Genomic DNA, 18717 nt, shown 5'->3' on the forward strand with positions numbered 1-18717 from the left:
TTATTATTTGCCTCTTACAAAAAAAATCATATGAGTTCCCAAACTAGGAAATCAGGTTTGGCAGCACCTTGAAACACTGCTGTCTGGCAAATAAGGCCAAGTCAGAGAAAGATGGAAACAGAATTAAATTTATTATCAAATTTTGAGAACTAAAAAGAGCAAAGACATTACATACGGCAAAGAAAACATCAGAAAACATTCACTAGAGAGAACGAGGGACAAACCAAACGAACATTCCGACTTTCGAAATTAAAACAAGATCAAGCCAAACAAGGTTGAGTCATTATAAGATTTGAACTTCAGAAGGAACAAGGATATTACTTACGAAAAGAAGACACCACAGGACAAAGAGAGAGAGACAAACAGAGAGACAGACAGACAGACAGAGAGACCGAGGGAACACCCAACCTTTTGAAGTTGAATTTACACTTCCTAACTCCCACAAACCTTGAGAGAGAGGAAGCCTTGCCACTGGAGAGGAGAGGAAGTCAGATGATGCACACAAATGGTGGCAGAGGCGGGAGGAGCGTTTAGCGGGGCGGGGCGGAGCGGAGCGTGAGAAGGTCGGTTGGCAGAGTGCTTGTGTATGTTAGGCAGGTACACGTTGTCCTGCCTTGACGCCGGAAAGACTTATCTCGGTGCCGACTTTGGTGCGAGAGAGACACGTGTCGCATTTATTCTGAGCCCGCTGAAGGAGAGAGAGAGAGAGAGAGAGAGAGAGAGAGAGAGAGAGAGAGAGAGAGAGAGTGTGTGTGTGTGGAGAAATTGAGGATAAAGAAGGGATAGGAGTAAGCGTGTCAAGAAAAGAAAAGTGGGTTAGGAAATAGGGAACTGCAAGGGATTTAAAAGAAGGTGGTAGAGTGATGGAAAAGGAGAAAGAAAGTGTGTAAAAAGAAAGAATAATGGAAACAGAAACTTGCAAAGAGGAAAAAAAGGTAATAGGAGAGAGGGAGGTAGGAGGAAGAATAGGAGAAGAGGAGATTGCAAGGAGAGGAAAAGAAGGTAGGAAAGAGAAAGAATAGGAAAAGAGAGGAAGAGGATGGTGAGGATGAAGAGGAGTGGGAGGTGGAGGAGGAGGAGGAGGAAGAGGAGGAGGAGGGGAGAAGGGAAAGAGTGTGAATAAGAGAAAAGGAAGTAGGGAGAGAAGGAAGAGAGACAGTGAGAAAAGACAAAAGTGGAAAGGTAGAAAGGAAGGAAAGGAAAAGATAGGGAAATGGAAGAGAAATAGGAGGAGGAGGAGGAGGCGTAAAGAAAGCCACCGCAAAGAAGAGATGGAAAAAGAAGTAGGAAGGGAAGGAAAGTAGGAAAAATTGAAAAGGAGAAAAGAGAAAATGTCAGGAAAGAAGAAGAGGGCACGAAAGAGAAGAAGGAAAGAAATATAAAAACAGAAAATTATAGGGAGAAGATCAAGAAATAAATAATAAAAAAAAAACTTTGCATAGAAAATGGGAAAATGATAGATCGTGAAGAAATGGGACGAAAAAGAAAAAAGACCCTGAAAAAGAAGAAAGAGAAGAAAATAGCAAGCAAGCGAGAAGGAAACAGGAAATAGGGAGGAAGGAAAAGAGGTGAGAATGAGGAAAGGGTGAGAAGAAATATCTGTAAAAAGGAAAAGACATTGAGAAAAGAGGAAAAGCAAAAAAAAAAGAGTTGGTAAGAAGAAAAAAAGAGGAAAGGAAAATAGAAAGAAGAAGGGAAAGAAGATAAAACTAGAAAAAAGGAAAAACAAGAAAGGAAAATGGAGAGAGCTGAAGAAAAATGAAAAAAGAGAGAAAAAAGAATAAAAAGGAACCATGCAAGAAGGAAAAAGGAAAAGGGAGGAAGGAAAGAGGCCTAATCAGTGAACCAGGGAGGATGTCAACAATTTTCCAACTTGAGGCGGAGGCAAGAACCTGTTTCGCAAGTTATGAAGGGCGTCGCCTGCAGCACCTCCGGGTTTTGCTCCTCCTCCAGGGTCGGGGCGGGCCGGGACGAGAGGCTGGGGACGGAGGCGTGAGGGGAAAGACTAATTGTAACATTTTGGAGCAGATGGGGTCGAGGTGGCACCGGGGGGAGGTACAGAGGGAGGCAAGTGAGGGGTCAGTTTTGGGGGAGAGAGAGAGAGAGAGAGAGAGAGAGAGAGAGAGAGAGAGAGAGAGAGAGAGAGAGAGTAAATAAATGTATCCCTCCTCTATTTATCTATCTAGTCTATATAGTAATATTTTGACATCACTTCCCTTCATTCCAACACCCACAAATCCTCCACACCTGAGTTCTCGCGTGCGCCCCGCCCCGCCTCGCCCCGCCTCGCCCCGTCTCGCCTCGCCTCTCCCAGCACCCCACACTCACCTGGGACGCGCTAATGCAATATTCCGGACCGGGCGAACAGACTCACTCGTCGGGCGCTGAGGAGCCGCCCCTCGCTGGGAGACCAAGGCCTCGCAATCAAGGAGGGATCGTGGTATTCAATTGCTTGCTCTTCTACCGACTCGCTTTCTCTCTTCCCCGCCTACCAGCACACTCACCACTCCCTCATCCCAGCTGCTGACTCACTCTCCCTCTTTCCCGCCCACCGGCACACTCACCACTCCCTCGCCCCACCTACTGACTCACTCTCCCTCTTTCCCACCCACTAGCACACTCACCACTCCCTCACCCCACCTACCGATTAGCTCTCCCTCTTCCTCTCCGCGTCTAGTACTGCCAACGGAGAGTAATTAGCATGTAGCCCGCCCGTGAGGCTCTCCCAGCCAGACAGACCGAGTTCAGCGTAATGCGATCGTGCAGAGTAAAGGACGAAGCATGGGAGTGAGTGTTGGTTTTCTGTTTTTTTTTTTTTATGTAAGAGGGGAAAACTAGCCAATAATCATATAAACTAAAGAAAAGCCCACTTAGTTGCCAGTCCCTTCGCGGGTTCGAGAGAGTTAGCCAAAAAAAAGGGATAAATGTCTTGAAACCTCCCTCTTGATTTAATGAAGTCGAGTCATAGGATTCCGGAAAGACAGAAACAGGCAGGGAATTTCAGAGTTTACCAGGAAAAAGATTAAATGACAGAGTATTGGTTAACTCTTGCATTTTAGAGTTGGACAGAGTCGGGATGCAGTGAGGCAGCAGGAGGATAGGAGGCATGCAGATCAATAGAGCAGTTAGCATGAAAATAGCGGTAAAAGATAGCAAAAGGTGCAACATTCCGGCCGTGAGAAAGAGGTCATGGTGACAGTGGATGCGTTGTGGTGATTGAATATGTTATGAAGTAGTAGTTGTGATAGCGGTTGTGGTATTGGTGAAAGCACGAATATGGGAGGAAATAGTAGTTGTGGTTGTGGTTATAGGTGAAATCACGAGTTGTAGCAGTAGTTGTTATTATTGTAGTATAAGTAGTAGTGGCAGAAGCAGTAGCAACACCAGCAACCACCGCAGTAATTGGTGACTATGTAGCAGTAAGATTAACATTCAGTAATAGATGAGAGTAACAGTAACAATGAAACTATTAATCAACAAAATTTCTAAGGACACTCAAGTATTTCATCTGCCTAAATCATGGAACTACCTACGTATATCTTCCCCTCCTTACTTCCTGCTCCTCGTCCCCAACGCCCCACCTATCCCTCTCCCCGTACCAACTATCCTTTTGCCACACACTTCCTGTCACCCACCACTGTCCACTGCCCACTGTCAGACTTAACCCCTTCAATACTGGAACACATTTTTACTTTGAGATTTGTGTACAATTAGATAGCTTTATTGACAGTAGGAAAGGTCTATGGAGGTCAGAAGATTAATGAAGAAGATCAGTACCTCACATGAGTTTCTGAAGATGTATAAAATCACCAAATAGTGAGCAGAATGAATATGGAAGCGCGTCATGGTACTGAAGGGGTGAAGATGAAAAAAGGCACAGAACAGCAAATTAGTAATGAAAGGCACTACCTGTTAAATCACGCGTCACTGAATTGATGTACAAAGTAAGGAAGAACATCGTAGTATTTGCGCGCGTCGACAGGTAGTGTGACTTTTGGGTGAAATGTAGTGTATGCCCTTGTGTCTGTAGTGTGGAAGCCGCTTTCCTCAGTGAAGGTGTCTAGTTCAGCTCTATTTTCCTTGACTTTAGCCTTTACTTTGTGGTGTTTGACTAAGAAGGCCGGTTGAAGGTCAGTTATAATGGTAATGGTGATGGTAGTGGTAGTGGTGGTGGTGGCGGGGGTGTTTATTCGGCAACACCATGATTTAGTATTTGTGTCAAGTACATGGTAGTGAGTGCAGTGTAATGGAGCGTGATACTTTTCTCAAACACTTAACTCTCATACCACGACTTCTTCTCTTATTCATGTAGAAATCTTGTTAATCAGGCACCAGAACCATAGTGAAAAAGAAATCTGTAACTTCAACTACCTATAGAGCCTTCTGAGAGTAGTGGAGGTGTGGTGCAAAAGTGTTCCAGTGTATGGTCTTAACTTGAGAACCATGACGCGTTTCTATATTCATTCTGCTTACTATTTGGTGACTATACACCTTCACATACTTCTGTGGAGGATTAAAATAGTGAAGACTGTGGCCATTAACCTTCTGAACTCCATAGACCCTTCCTAATGTCAAGAAAATGGTCTAATCATGCACAAATCTCAAGGCAAAAATGCGTCCCAATATTGAAGATGCAGTGATGGTGGTGGCAGTGATACTTTTGGCAATACTGAGGTTTCTTATACTTCAATGAGATCAAATACACTGGGACGCTTGTAATTACGGATCGTGTATTGTTAGAAGCTGCAATAATGCCGATCTGATGACCCGCTATTCTTCTCCCTCCTCCCGCCTCCCCAGACACTCATTACTCACCGCCAGACAAATTAATCTTGTCAGGAGGAATTTTCCATCTGCGGGTTACTTAGCTGCGAATGGGAAAACTTGACAGGATTCTTGTAAGTAGTAATATTGTAACGCTTTGAATCTCTCTCTCTCTCTCTCTCTCTCTCTCTCTCTCTCTCTCTCTCTCTCTCTCTCTCTCTCTCTCTCTCTCTCTCTCTCTTTAGTTCATTAATGTGGAAAGGATTTGTACACCAAGTCATTCATAGGTGTACAACACACACGCACACACACGCACACACACACACACACACACACACACACACACACACACACACACACGCGAGACTGCCAGAAACATGGCTTAATTTTTTTATCCATTACCGCTTCACTTCCCCATTCTTCCTCCCCCCTCCTCCTCCTCCTCCTCCTCTTCTTCTTCTTCTTTTTCTTCTTCCTCTATCCTCGAGCCTTCTCTTCTTCCTTCTTCCAATAGTCGTTCAAAGATTCACCTGTGCAATTAGTGACTATCGTTTTTCCCATCAGTTCTCCATAAAACGATAGTATGATGGAGAGAGAGAGAGAGAGAGAGAGAGAGAGAGAGAGAGAGAGAGAGAGAGAGAGAGGGAGACATACCCACAGCCACACACGGTCAACAAACCCAGTGCAGTGACTCAATGCGGCCATCACTTACGAGCCCAATAGATACCGCAGTACTAGATCAGGGCCAAGGGTTCTCAGCGCGGTTTCAAAGAGAATGGTGCGGGGTTTCGGTGCTTCAGTGGCTGTGATTTAGTGTTTCATTGCTCCCATGGTCTGCCGCTGAGTGGTTACCTGCTCCACACACACACACACACACACACACACTGGCCATTCCTTCGTTCAGTTCCTCGTTTAACTTATTTATTTTTTATTCGTCTTCAGAAAAATGAGTCTTATTTGTGTTTAAGGTTGTTGGAAGTGAAGATTGTATGTCTTAGAGAAAGTGGGAATGTTTGTGTGTATTTTCTTTACTCATTCGGTTATCTGTTGTAGGGAGAATTTTTCAAGTGAGTGTTAAGATGATGAGTTATGTAACAGTGTAGTGTTTCACGTTTAATTGATTGATTTGTTGGAAGATATTGCTAATCAGATGTTGGGACGTAGGGAAGCTGAAACTACCAATATCTCTCTCTCTCTCTCTCTCTCTCTCTCTCTCTCTCTCTCTCTCTCTCTCTCTCTCTCTCTCTCTCTCTCTCTCTCTCTCTCTCTCTCTCTCTCTCTCCAGCAGAAGTCAGCAGTCAAATACTATATAAGCAGCGAGGACAGCAAAGCGATGATGGCTGTTTATCGTATTCCGTAAACACGAATATGTTATGCAAGTGTTCCAGCGCGAATGCAAACACTTTGATGCAGCAGCAAGTCATTCGTTCACATCAAACACTCCCCTCGTGTGCTGAGTTTGGATGTATTTGCGAACCGAACAGTGAATGTGAATATGCTATGATGGGAGTTTGGCGGCATAACACGGTATAAACACACACACACACACACACACACACACACACACACACACACACACGCTACGGTCCTCTCCTCATTAAAGGCAAGGCATCACGTTACCGCTATAGAGGTTTTCTCATGATCTATAGATTTGCTTCATGCACGTCTAATCCTAACTAACGTAACCTAACCTCACCTAATCTTAACTTAACCTAACCCAAACTAACCTCACCTAACCTTAACTTAACCTAACCCAAACTAACCTAACCTAACCTTAACTAATCTAATCTGTCCTAATCAATCTTAACTTCATATAACAGAACAGAAGTATGCTCCTCTTCAAGGAGATACAATCATACATAATGCAGTCTTTAAAAATGTATGCACTTCACGTCTCATTGTGCTAAGGCAACCTAACCTAACGTAATGTAAGCTAGCCTAATTTAATCTAATATTACGTAATATAACCTAGCTTTGCAGATCATGATGAACATACAAACACACAGACATGCACGGCTCACATACACAAAGACTTGCACAAATACAATGTCACGTGGTTTTTATGTAACATCATTTATTCATTTATTCTTTTATTCTATTCTATTCCATTTTATGTTTTGCCCTCCACTCCTCCCGTCACCAGGTATTTTACACACACACACACACACACACACACACACACACACACACACACACACACACACACACACACACACACACACACACACACACACACACACACACACACACACACACACACACACACAGGAGAGCAATATGCATATCCAAAATTAAAATGGATTCAAAACATAAAATCATATTTACGATTTCAAGCGCTAAACATTTTCGCTTAACTGCAAGTGACACACACACACACACACACACACACACACACACACACACACACACACACACACACACACACACACACACACACACACACACACGTAAAAGAAATTCAATTCGTAATGTTCGTAATATAAAAATAAGACATAATTACTGAAATGTACAACGTAAACCTTTAGCAAGCCCAGTCCAGTGCACCGTCAGTCCCTCGCAGCCTCACTCACAACCATCGCTCAATGACTTATTTTTCCCCCCTCCAGTCCAACTTTCTTTACCTGGAGCTCAGCGAGTAATGAGTAAGCCACGTTACCTGTATTCACTGCTCGCTTTAGCCTCGTATTCAAATGGAAGTAAAAATAACCTCTTCGCGGAAGTTAGAAGTAGGTGGCTAGGTGACTGGGTGGGTGTGTGGCTGGGTGGGGGTGTGGGTGTGTGAGTAGGTGGCTAGGTGACTGGGTGGGTGTATGGCTAGGTGGGTGTGTGGGTGTGTGAGTGGTGTGGTTGGGTGTTAGAAGTAGGTGGTTGGTTGACTGGATGGGTGTGTGGCTGAGTGGGTGTATGGGTGTGTGAGTGGTGTGGTTTGGTGTTGGAGTGGGAATGTAAGTAGGTGTGTAGTTGTAGTTGTAGGTACTAACTGCTGGGATGTGTTGGATTTGTAGTTTTTGTTGTTCATAGTGGTAGTGGTAGTGGTGGTGGTGGTGGTGGTGGTTGTGGTTTTGCTGCTGCTATTGGTATTGTTGTTGAATTTGTTAATTAATTTATTTATCTGACAATTCATTTATTCGTGTATTCATTTATGCATTTATTCATTCTTTTTTTTTACCAATTCATTATTCATTTATGTTCTTGGACTGCAGCACCGGGAGACATTTCCACTACGATTCTGTTTTTATTCAGAGACTTGCATGATCGTGTCCTTTTTGCTATTGGAGACTTAGCTGGCCAATCCCTTCCATGGCGGCGCAATAAGGCATAGCAAAGAGTCAGTAGGTCAGTCCTTTGTAGTGGTACAACCAGGAAATACTTATGTTAGACTGACACTTTGACAGAGATTCAGTTAGTCAGTCCCTTCTCTTAATGATACAGGCAGGTGACACATTAGCAAAGGCTCAGCTATTCAGTGCTATTCAGTCCATTCCTGCAGTGGCACAGTCAAGAGAGTTCTTTTGAATGACATTAGAAGCTCATGCCACTGCTGAGAGCATAATAATGGCATCTCTTCTAAGAAAGGCTTGGTAGGAAAGATGTGTGTATTCCTCAACCACTATAGCGCAAGAACTAACCTGCTTTTGAAAGGATTCGAACCCAAGTCACTGATGATGATAAGAATAATGGTAGTGGTGGTGAAAACAGTATTGGATGACATTTCCTTCGCATTTTTACTCTTGTGTTTAGAGAGAAAATGACTGATTCGTGTGCAGTTTTTTTTCTTAATACATCATCGTAAAACACCGAGAGATTTCCCCCTCGCTTGATCAACTAACTGCTCAGTCCATAAACATTTTACGCTCGCACTGGCCTCAACTTAATACATAATAACACGGCGAAATTTTACCCCTCCGTATTAAAGTAAGGTAATTTCTCTCAACGTGTATTACCTCAATTTTGAAGGAAGTGTGCGTATTTTTTTCCTTTTTCTTTTCTTTCTTTTTTTTTTTTTTAGTTGGCCTCTCTTCTCTTGTTTATTTATAATCATATTTTTTCGTCTTCCTGCGTGTGTGTGTGTGTGTGTGTGTGTGTGTGTGTGTGTGTGTGTGTGTGTGTGTGTGTGTGTGTGTGTGTGTGTGTGTGTGTGTGTGTGTGTGTGTGTGTGTGTGTGTTGACAGTATTCTTGTATTGGTTTCCTTGTTGTTGTAGTTGTTGTATTTTTTGTAGTTGTTGTTGATATTGTTGCTTTTTGTTCTTGATGTTTTTGTTGTTACTATTTTTTTCTCTACTACTACTACTACTACCACCACCACCACCACCACCACCACCATCACCACCACCACCACCATTACTACTAATACTCTTACTTCTAATACTATTACCGTTTATTTTTAATCATCCAAGAACTTTAGAGGTAAGTATTTTGTTTATATTTATGCTGCTTTTTATTGCAGTAAAAGATTATACAGATTTAGGTCATATTCTTTTTCTTCTCTATCATTGTTTTGTGTTTTAGTTTATCTTGTCAATATGGACGAGACGAGACGGGAACCTCAAGTGTGTTTCCAAGTCAATGTTGAGGGAAAAGTTCTGAATTGTTTGTTGTTGTTGCTTGTTGGTGGTGATGGTGGTGGTGGTGGTGGTGGTGGTGGTAGTGAGGAGGAGGACGACGACGAAGAAGAAGAGGAGGAGAAGGAGGAGGAGGAGGAGGAGGAGGAGGAGGAGGAAAAAAGGATAGAGAGCCATGATGATGGTTTTCTCTCTCTCTCTCTCTCTCTCTCTCTCTCTCTCTCTCTCTCTCTCTCTCTCTCTCTCTCTCTCTCTCTCTCTCTCTCTCTCTCTCATTTTTCTTGTGGTCTATGAATATATTTTTGTTCTTGCTGTGAAAAAATAGTCGGAAAAACAAAGTTTGATAGATTTGATAGACTGATTAAATAATAAATAACTAGATAGAAAAGACATACGGATAGGTCATATATTGATAGCAAATCTAAAAGTTACACACACACACACACACACACACACACACACACACACACACACACACACATCCTCCCCGGTAGCTCAGTGGTTAGAGCGCTGGCTTCACAAGCCAAAGGACCGGGGTTCGATTCCTCGGCCGGGTGGAGATATTTGAGTGTGTCTCCTTTCACGTGTAGCCCCTGTTCACCTAGCAGTGAGTAGGTACGGGATGTAAATCGAGGAGTTGTGACCTTGTTGTCCCGGTGTGTGGTGTGTGCCTGGTCTCAGGCCTATCCGAAGATCGGAAATAATGAGCTCTGAGCTCGTTCCGTAGGGTAACGTCTGGCTGTCTCGTCAGAGACTGCAGCAGATCAACAGTGAAACACACACACACAGATACGCCGCATGACAGTATTCTGATCTGGCCTGATGCGCTACATCTGCACGTGTAGGAATGACGCACAAATGTGTATATGTGTTTTGCAAAGATCGCGACAGTTTTGTATTACGGAACGTTGATTGAATTACACTGCAGGTGTGCATTTTGCAGATGTGTTTTGGCGTGGAATCAGTTAAGTGCTTTCGCGAGAGAGAGAGAGAGAGAGAGAGAGAGAGAGAGAGAGAGAGAGAGAGAGAGAGAGAGAGAAAGAGAGAGAGTTGATATTTAGTTTGTTGTTCAGTCAATCAGTCACTCAGTCACTGAGTAAGGCAAACAATTACATAATATCAGTGACTGGATCAGTCGCTGGCCATGGTTACCCTCTCAGTCGATGAATTGAGAGAGAGAGAGAGAGAGAGAGAGAGAGAGAGAGAGAGAGAGAGAGAGAGAGAGAGTGAGTGAGTGAGTGAGTGAGTGAGTGAGTGTGTGTGTGTGTGTGTGTGTGTGTGTGTGTGTGTGTGTGTGTGTGTGTGTGTGTGTGTAGCACGAGCAACAACACTATTCCTGTAACCAATGCAAATAAGCCGTGACAGCAGCAAAATACGTGGCGTGACATTCAATGAAAATCGTTCCATGTTTTTTGCGCCACTATGCAGGGCGGGCGGCACGGCACGGTGCTCGGTGTCTGCTGCTGATTGCTCTGGCATGGCGTATTCGACCCCAGCACATACTGTACTAACGCGGCATTACTGGCTTGCATGTATCAACTGAAGGTGCCGCCACTCACTCGAGCACTCCGGGCCAATGCCAGCGTGATTTTTGATGAGAGTTGAGGATGATTGTAGCGGAAGAAATATTATCAAAGGTGTATGGCAGGTGATTTACTGACAAAATGTTGATGTTCTACCCGCTGATTAGGGTGAAAAGGTTAGATTTTGTATGTTATTGCGTGTTTGGTTAAGGCAATGTAAGTTTTTCCGTCTTGAGTGAAGCAGAAAGTCATATGGACTGTGTGAGTGGTGGTTTATTGATAAAATGTGGTGTTTTCGCTGTTATTCAAATCAGATTTTGTACGTTATAGCGTGTTTTGGTGTAGAAAAGGGAAGCTTCATTATTTTCAAGCAAGGTAACTTAAAAAAAAAAACGAGCTGTAGAGTTGAAAATATTAAAACAATTTTTTTACCCCTTTTATTAAAGATAGGAATGTCAAATTTAGTAGGATAGGACGCGTTTGCTTGGAAAAAGGGAACTTGAATGATTTCGATTGAAGCAAGAGAGAGAGAGAGAGAGAGAGAGAGAGAGAGAGAGAGAGCATCAAAAAGCGTAATGGAAAAACTAGAACCGAGAAAAGAAAAGACAATAATTTTAGTTTCCTAATACATAACTAAAGTCCTTACGTAAAGTTAACCTGTCAATAGATTTAATACCTTCACGTGTCGCTAAATACAATGCACATTAGAACTTACTGTAACTGCCATTTGGAACGACAAGTAATTAAGAGTAATAAGGAAGGAAAGACAACAGTGTATTTATGATTCACGCGACGTAATTTATTGGCAGGCAGTAATGAAGTGTGTGTGTGTGTGTGTGTGTGTGTGTGTGTGTGTGTGTGTGTGTGTGTGTTTGTTTGTTTGTTTGTTTGTTTGTTTGTTTGTGTTTGTGTGTGTGTGTGAGAGAGAGAGAGAGAGAGAGAGAGAGAGAGAGAGAGAGAGAGAGAGAGAGAGAGAGAGAGAGAGAGAGAGAGAGAGAGAGAGAGAGAGAGAGAGGCAAGAGAGAGAGAGAGAGAGAGAGAGAGAGAGAGAGAGAGAGAGAGAGAGAGAGAGAGAGAGAGAGAGAGAGAGAGAGAGAGAGAGAGAGAGCCCCGCCCCGCCCCGCCCCGCTCTTGCCCGCCCCACCCCGCCTCTCCCCGCCACGCTGCAAGCACCTTCCTCCTCCTCTTCCTCCTGTCGGCAGCGATTGAGTCACCTGCCAGTGAGTGTATTCTGGACATTATTAAACCGTCATGAAGTGGTGACAGCTACTGGTGTTGGCCTGACGAAACGTGTCAATTTGCAATAATCTGCATAACATTAAGGTGACGAGAGGAGAGAGGACACACACACAAACACACAATGACTAGTCAGGTTGTGCTTTGTTTTCAGTATTCGTAGTCCTGCATCTCTCCAATTATCTTGCCATTGGTTTGAGAATAACACCGGCGCTGGGTTTGAGTTGGATTGGGAGTAAGTCGCGATGGTTTAGTGTAGAGTTGATGTGATGCCGGGAAGGGACTCAGCGATACTCCGGCGTGCTGAGCTTCGTCAATTAGAAGCAGGAACGAAGATTGAATATTGGTGGGTGAAAATGAAAGCAAATTGTGTAGACGAGTAATGCTTATATAAATACGATGGGTAAAATAGATGAAAGAGTAAGTAAAATGTCAACTGGTTTTCTGCACTAGTTATTAATAGCTAGAGGAAATACGATGCCTTGAAACCATTATGATACAAACAGCTTTTACTGAATATGGACAGGTGTAGTGAGCCCGAGTTGAGATGAGTTGAGTTGAGGTGAGATGAGATGAGATGAAGTGAAATGAAATGAGATGGCAGGCTTTAGCTAATTTGACAAGAGCTTTCATCTCGTAATTACACAGACAGCGGGAAATTTATTGGTGCACTCCTATTATGAACACACAAAGATAAATGCATATTCCAGTAACAGATGAACGGAATGTAAAGAAAATGAGCAACTAAGCAAAGTGTAACCAGAGTCTATATTCACTAGTTACCGATAGCAATGGCCACTGCTAATTATGTTTTGAAGTAATTATGATCAAGGTGGCTTTTTGCTAACGATGCACAGGTGAGGTGAGGTGAGGTGAGGTGTGGCGAGATGGTAGGTTGCTGGTAATATGACAAACTTTCACGCGATTACACAGGGACCAGGAAATTGGATTATTGCAAAAGTAATTGACAGACGAGACGATAAGTTAGACAGACGAGTAAATTGTATACAGACTATTATTCATCTGTTACTTATAGCCACAGCCGATATACATAGCTGGAAACATTTAGATTTTCCTTAAACTTATTTATAATTCAGGCTGTTTTTACATCAACTAATTAAGCTGTAGTGAAGTGAAGTGAGGTGAGGTGAGGTAAGGTGAGGTGAGGTGAGGTGAGGTGAGGTGAGGTAAGGTGAGGTTAGGTGAGATGGCGGGTTGCAGATAACATGGCAAACTTTCAAAAGATTACACAGACACCAGGAAATATATTGGATTATTGCAAGAGTTAACCAGTAATCTCGGCCTTTCATTCCATTTACCGGTAAACTCTGGAACTCGCTGCCTGATTTTGAATTTCATATTGCCTTTAACTTTAATTGTTTCAAGAGGAAGATTACAAAAACACTTTTCTGACTTCACTGTTTAAGGACTGACGCCTTCAATGAGCCTTAATTGCTATGCTTTTCAGTTCCCCTAGACAAAAACCTCCTTATGAAAAATAACTCTTATAATGGAAGTGTGTTAAAATATTGACCTAGTAAACTTATGACCTTGTAGTTTGGTAAGGACAACGTGAGGCAGACTGGTACATCGCCGCTCTGGTCTTGGTTATAGTCTGAATCTCAGCAATATATATTTACATTTTTTTTTTAGTTTGGCTTGACTTTAGCGCGAAACGTTCACCATGTTTGCTCTAATGGCCGGTAAAGTGCGATTTAGATTAGAAATTAACAGAACAACGCTCAACACAGCTGTAATTAAAGGGAATACAACGCGCGTTTTAATTCAAAAGAGCTGATTAATATTATGCATGCTATTATTATATGAATTGCTTTTCTTTATGGAATTACTGAGCCTGAATGATGATCATTGTAAAGGGAAGAGTTGTTGACTTACAGACTGACAGACAGACAGACAAACAGATGGGGAGATAGATAGATAGGCAGGACAGATAGTAGACCCATAGACAAACTAAAAAAAAATACACATATTTAGACGGATAAAAGAAATAGAAACAGACACACAACTCGTTCACGCAAATAGAAAGATGGACAAACAAACGAACGAACAGACAGGCCGATAGACAAACACATAGATAGACAATTACTTTTCTACATCACCACATTATTAACTACCAAATTTCCTTCTTCAATAGTGGGACATATTTTTACCTTAAGATTTATGTACAATTACACCATTTTATTTGCATTCGGAAGATTCTATGGAGGTCGGAAGATTAATAGCCACAGTCTTCACTTTTTTAATCCTCCACTTAAGTATCTGAAGCTGTATAAAATCACCAAATAGTAAGCAGAATGAATATAGAAACGCATCATTGTACTCAAGGGGTTAATATAGTGTTTGTAGGTGTTACCTTATCATCATCATCATCATCATCGTCTTTTTTTTTCTTCTTCCTCTTCTTGTTGTTGTTGTTGTTGTTGTTGTTGTTGTTGTTGTTGTTGTTGTTGTTGTTGTTGTTTTTCTTCTTTTCTTGTTGTTGTTGTTGTTGTTGTTCTTGTTATTATTGTTCTTCTTTTCTTCTTCTTCTTCTTCTTATTCTTATTCTTATTATTATTATTATTATTATTATTATTATTATTATTATTATTATTATTATTATCATTATTTATTTATTCATTATTCTAACGTTTCTTCACCATCAACTTTTTCTCTTTTGTTTTTCTTCTCCTTCTTCTCCTTCTTAGTCATCATCGTCGTAAAATGATAGTAGTAACAGCAACACCACCACCACCACCACCACCACAACAACAACAATACAGTAGCAGCCCTCATCGTCATAAACACCACACCCAAGATAAGGACAGCAACACCAGCAGCAGGCTTATTATCGCATCACTCGTATATATGACCCAGATAAGCGCAGCGGCACCACGGGGCTAAATACTGCAGGTGAGTTAGCGGCATTAATATACGAAGGCTGTACAGGTGCCATGGGCCTCGCTGTGTTGAGTTAAGGCCCCCGTGACCGCCCATTACACGCCACCTGCTGCTAATGCTATCCCCCTGTCCACCACTATCCTATGCTATGCGGCTGTATTGCTGTGTTATTTTATGGTCCACTTTGTCTCTCTCTCTATCTCTTTCTCTGTCCTCTCTCTCTCTCCTTCTTCGCTGCTTTGCTCTCTGTGTCCCATTCTCTCTCCCTGTTTCTGTCTGTTTTTTTTTTCTTTTCTTTCTTTGTTTATTCATGTGTTTCCTTTTCTCTGTTTGTGTGCGTTGTTTGTGTTATGAATTTGCTCCTTGTCTGCTTACATACCAGTTCATATTTGTCGTTTACCTCTATCTGTCTATTCACTTATCTGTTTATCCATCTATTCATCTCTGTCTCTTCTTTAGCCTGTTTTTTTTTTCTGTCTACGCGTCATCCGATCTCCTTCTCTCCCCTCTCCAGTGAGTAACTTAGATATTTTCACCTTGACATAATCATCGTTTCTTTTCCGATAGTACACAACAAGCTCAGCCCACAAGAAAGACACGAGGGAAAACGCGAAGCTAAAACTAAATTATTCCCTTTCATCTTTCCCCTAAACGTATAAAAGGAAGGAGGGAGATTCGAGGGCCTAACGAGGGACTGACAATACTAGGAGAGAATAAGTAAAAAAGCCCTTATCTTGCGCTACTTCGGGTTGTCCAGGTGAGGGCAGGTGAGCGAAAGGATGCTGAAGGGATCGGGAGAGAATGGTATGGTGTGTTGTGTTGTACATGTGTGTAGTGAAACGTTACTGGTGTGGTCTTAGATGTGTTGCTGCGGGATGGAATGGGCAAGTAGTGGCAGTGGTGGTGGTGGTGGTGGTGGTGGTGGTGGTGGTGGTGGTGGTGGTGGTGATGGTGATGGTTATTGTTGCTGTTGTTGTTGATATTCGTTTCTGCTTTGCTTCTGCCTCTGTTTCTGCTTTGTTTCTTCTTCTTCTTCTTCTTCTTCTTCTTCTTCTTCTTCGTCTTCGTCTTCGTCTTCGTCTTCGTCTTCGTCTTCTTCTTCTTCTTCTTCTTCTTCTTCTTCTTCTTCTTCTTCTTCTTCTTCTTCTTCTTCTTCTTCTTCTTCTTCTTCTTCTTCTTCTTCTTCTAGCAGCAGCAGCAGTAGTAGTAATAGTAGTAGTTGTAGTAGCAGCATCACCATTAGCAGGAGCAATAGCAATAACAGTCGTAACAGTAGCAGAAGTATCGGTAACAGCGTCTTTTCTCAAAAAATTTGTATCAAGATGAGCGGCAGAGAAGCAGATGCACAGACATATTTCCTTTGAATAAGCCATTATCCTCCTCCTGTTCCCTCTCTTCCTCATCCTCCTCTTCCTCTTCCCTCCTCCCACTACTGGCATGACTCGTTCACTGTCCCTCACCTTCCTGCCCCTCCTCCTTACCCTTATCCTCCTCCTAGCTCGTCTTCCTCCTCTTCTTTCTGTATCTAAGCTTGTAAATTCGCCAAAAAGAGATGGAGAGAGGTGAAGCAGTTTTCTGGAGATGGCGGATAAAAGCCTCACTTTGATGAAAGGAAATTCGTCTAGCCAGTTTTCTACCTCGCATGTCTTCTTTTCTCCGCCTTGGCCAAGCTTTCCAAAGAGTGCAGGGGTGATGGGTGTGATAGGACGGGTGGGGTGGCTTCCTCCTTCTTCCTTCTTTCCTTCCTTCCTTCATCCTATCCCTCCTTCCCTTCTCTTGCTCTCTCTGAACCTGCTGCGCGCCAATAAACTCTCTCAGACACACACGTTCCTGCGCCGCATTCTACCGCCGAACGATTTCATCAAGACTAAATTGTACGCGGCTCTGAGCTATTGAGGGGAAGGGCGAGGCGAGGCGAAGCGAAGGGAGGCGAGGCGAAGCGGGCAGGCAGACAGGCAGGCAGGCAGGCGCGCAGATCAGGAGAGTATCACTTGCGTTTCTGGATGTCGGAAGGGTGTTTTGAGAGCGACTTTGCGGGGGTGCCTGATTCGGTATGTATGGATGGGTGACTGAATGATAGATAGAGAAGTTGTGTGGAGTTTGTAAGTAAGATGGATGGTTCTATTGATGGATGACTGACAGTGTAGAGGGATGGATGGGTGCATATATAGGTGATGCGCTTACTATTGGGTTAGTGTGTGTGTGTGTGTGTGTGTGTGTGTGTCCGTGTGTGTCCGTGTGTGTGTGTGTGTTTCATAGAGAGAGAGAGAGAGAGAGAGAGAGAGAGAGAGAGAGAGAGAGAGAGAGAGAGAGAGAGAGAGAGAGAGAGAGAGAGAGAGAGAGAGAGAGAGAGAGAAAAGGTGCCCAGGAAATGAAAATGAGTGTGTGCGCGCGCCAAGCGGTAAATGTTTGAGAGAGAGAGAGAGAGAGAGAGAGAGAGAGAGAGAGAGAGAGAGAGAGAGAGAGAGAGAGAGAGAGAGAGAGAGAGAGAGAGAGAGAGAGTTTTCTAGTTCACATTTAAACTACTCGGAGAGCACGACCCTCGCTCACAAAGGCAGAGGAACAAAAGGGATGAGTTACAAGAGAACAAAAGTAAAAGACAAATTGAAAAGAAAAGCAGAATTAAAATGTAAAAAAGAAAAGAAAAAGAAAAAACATGTACGAGTAGCAAAGAATAAAAAAAAAACATGAAAAAAAGGTGATGATTAAAAATGACAATGAAAAGCAATGACAATACAAATAATAATGGAAAAAAATATCTAATGCAAACAATAAATGAACAAAGGAAGAATGAAATGCAAATTTTTTTTCAAAAGAACAAAGCGACAGGAAGGATGAAATGCAATACAAAGACCGGAGGAAGTAAGGAAAATTGAAGCAAAATAGAAGCAAAGGAGAAAAAAAGAAAAAAGAAAAATAAAAAGGCATGCATAGTGTGGATGAGTTTCAATCGGAAGCGTGAATGAGAGGAATATATGTGTGTGTGTGTGTGTGTGTGTGTGTGTGTGTGTGTGTGTGTGTGTGTGTGTGTGTGAGCGTGTGCGTCTCCTGTCTTACTGTTTTACTGATAATAATAATAGTTTAATTTACGCTGATTTTTTTTTTTTTTTTTCAGAAGGATTGTAACTCATTATCTTTTGAGGCATTGCAGTCCACGTTTACTTGTGTTTATATTTTCTTTTCTTTTTTCTTTTCTTTTCTTTAACTTAGTCATTTCATTCTATCATTTGAGATACATGAAATTAGCACATACACTTACCATTAGCGAAACACATAAAATTGTTACGCTGTTTCAAATGTGTGCTATTATAACATTGTGTTGCTGGAAGATTGGAGTGTGTGTGTGTGTGTGTGTGTGTGTGTGTGTGTGTGTGTGTGTGTGTGTGTGTGTGTTCATATTTTCCACGTATCTTTACCTGGATTTTTACTTTTATACATATTTTTCACTGCTCTCTCTTTAGTTACAGTCGTCCTCACTTTTCCTTTTTCTTTTTTTAGCATTTTCATCCTCGTCCTGGTCACCTTCACTTTATCAATCCTTCATTTATTATTTTTCCCCCACAAATCATTCGTCCTCTGTATTATTTTCTTTATCTACATCCCATTCTTTTCTTCCTCATTCTACGCTTTATTCACTCTCATTTACCTTTTCCTCACAGTCCTCATCCCAACACCTCCACTTCATTTTCTTCGTCTTCCACATCATCCTATCACTACATACATTTGTTCT

At 42.3% G+C, this 18717-nt stretch overlaps 1 protein-coding gene across 1 annotated transcript in view; it reads left to right on the forward strand.

Moving 5' to 3' along the window:
* The window catches only part of LOC123516463, a 170868-nt gene that overhangs the window by 10947 nt on the left and 141204 nt on the right, over positions 1-18717 (forward strand). The window lies entirely within an intron of this gene.

Source organism: Portunus trituberculatus, chromosome 41 (genome assembly GCF_017591435.1).
Source record: "Portunus trituberculatus isolate SZX2019 chromosome 41, ASM1759143v1, whole genome shotgun sequence".
Lineage (NCBI taxonomy): Eukaryota > Metazoa > Arthropoda > Malacostraca > Decapoda > Portunidae > Portunus > Portunus trituberculatus.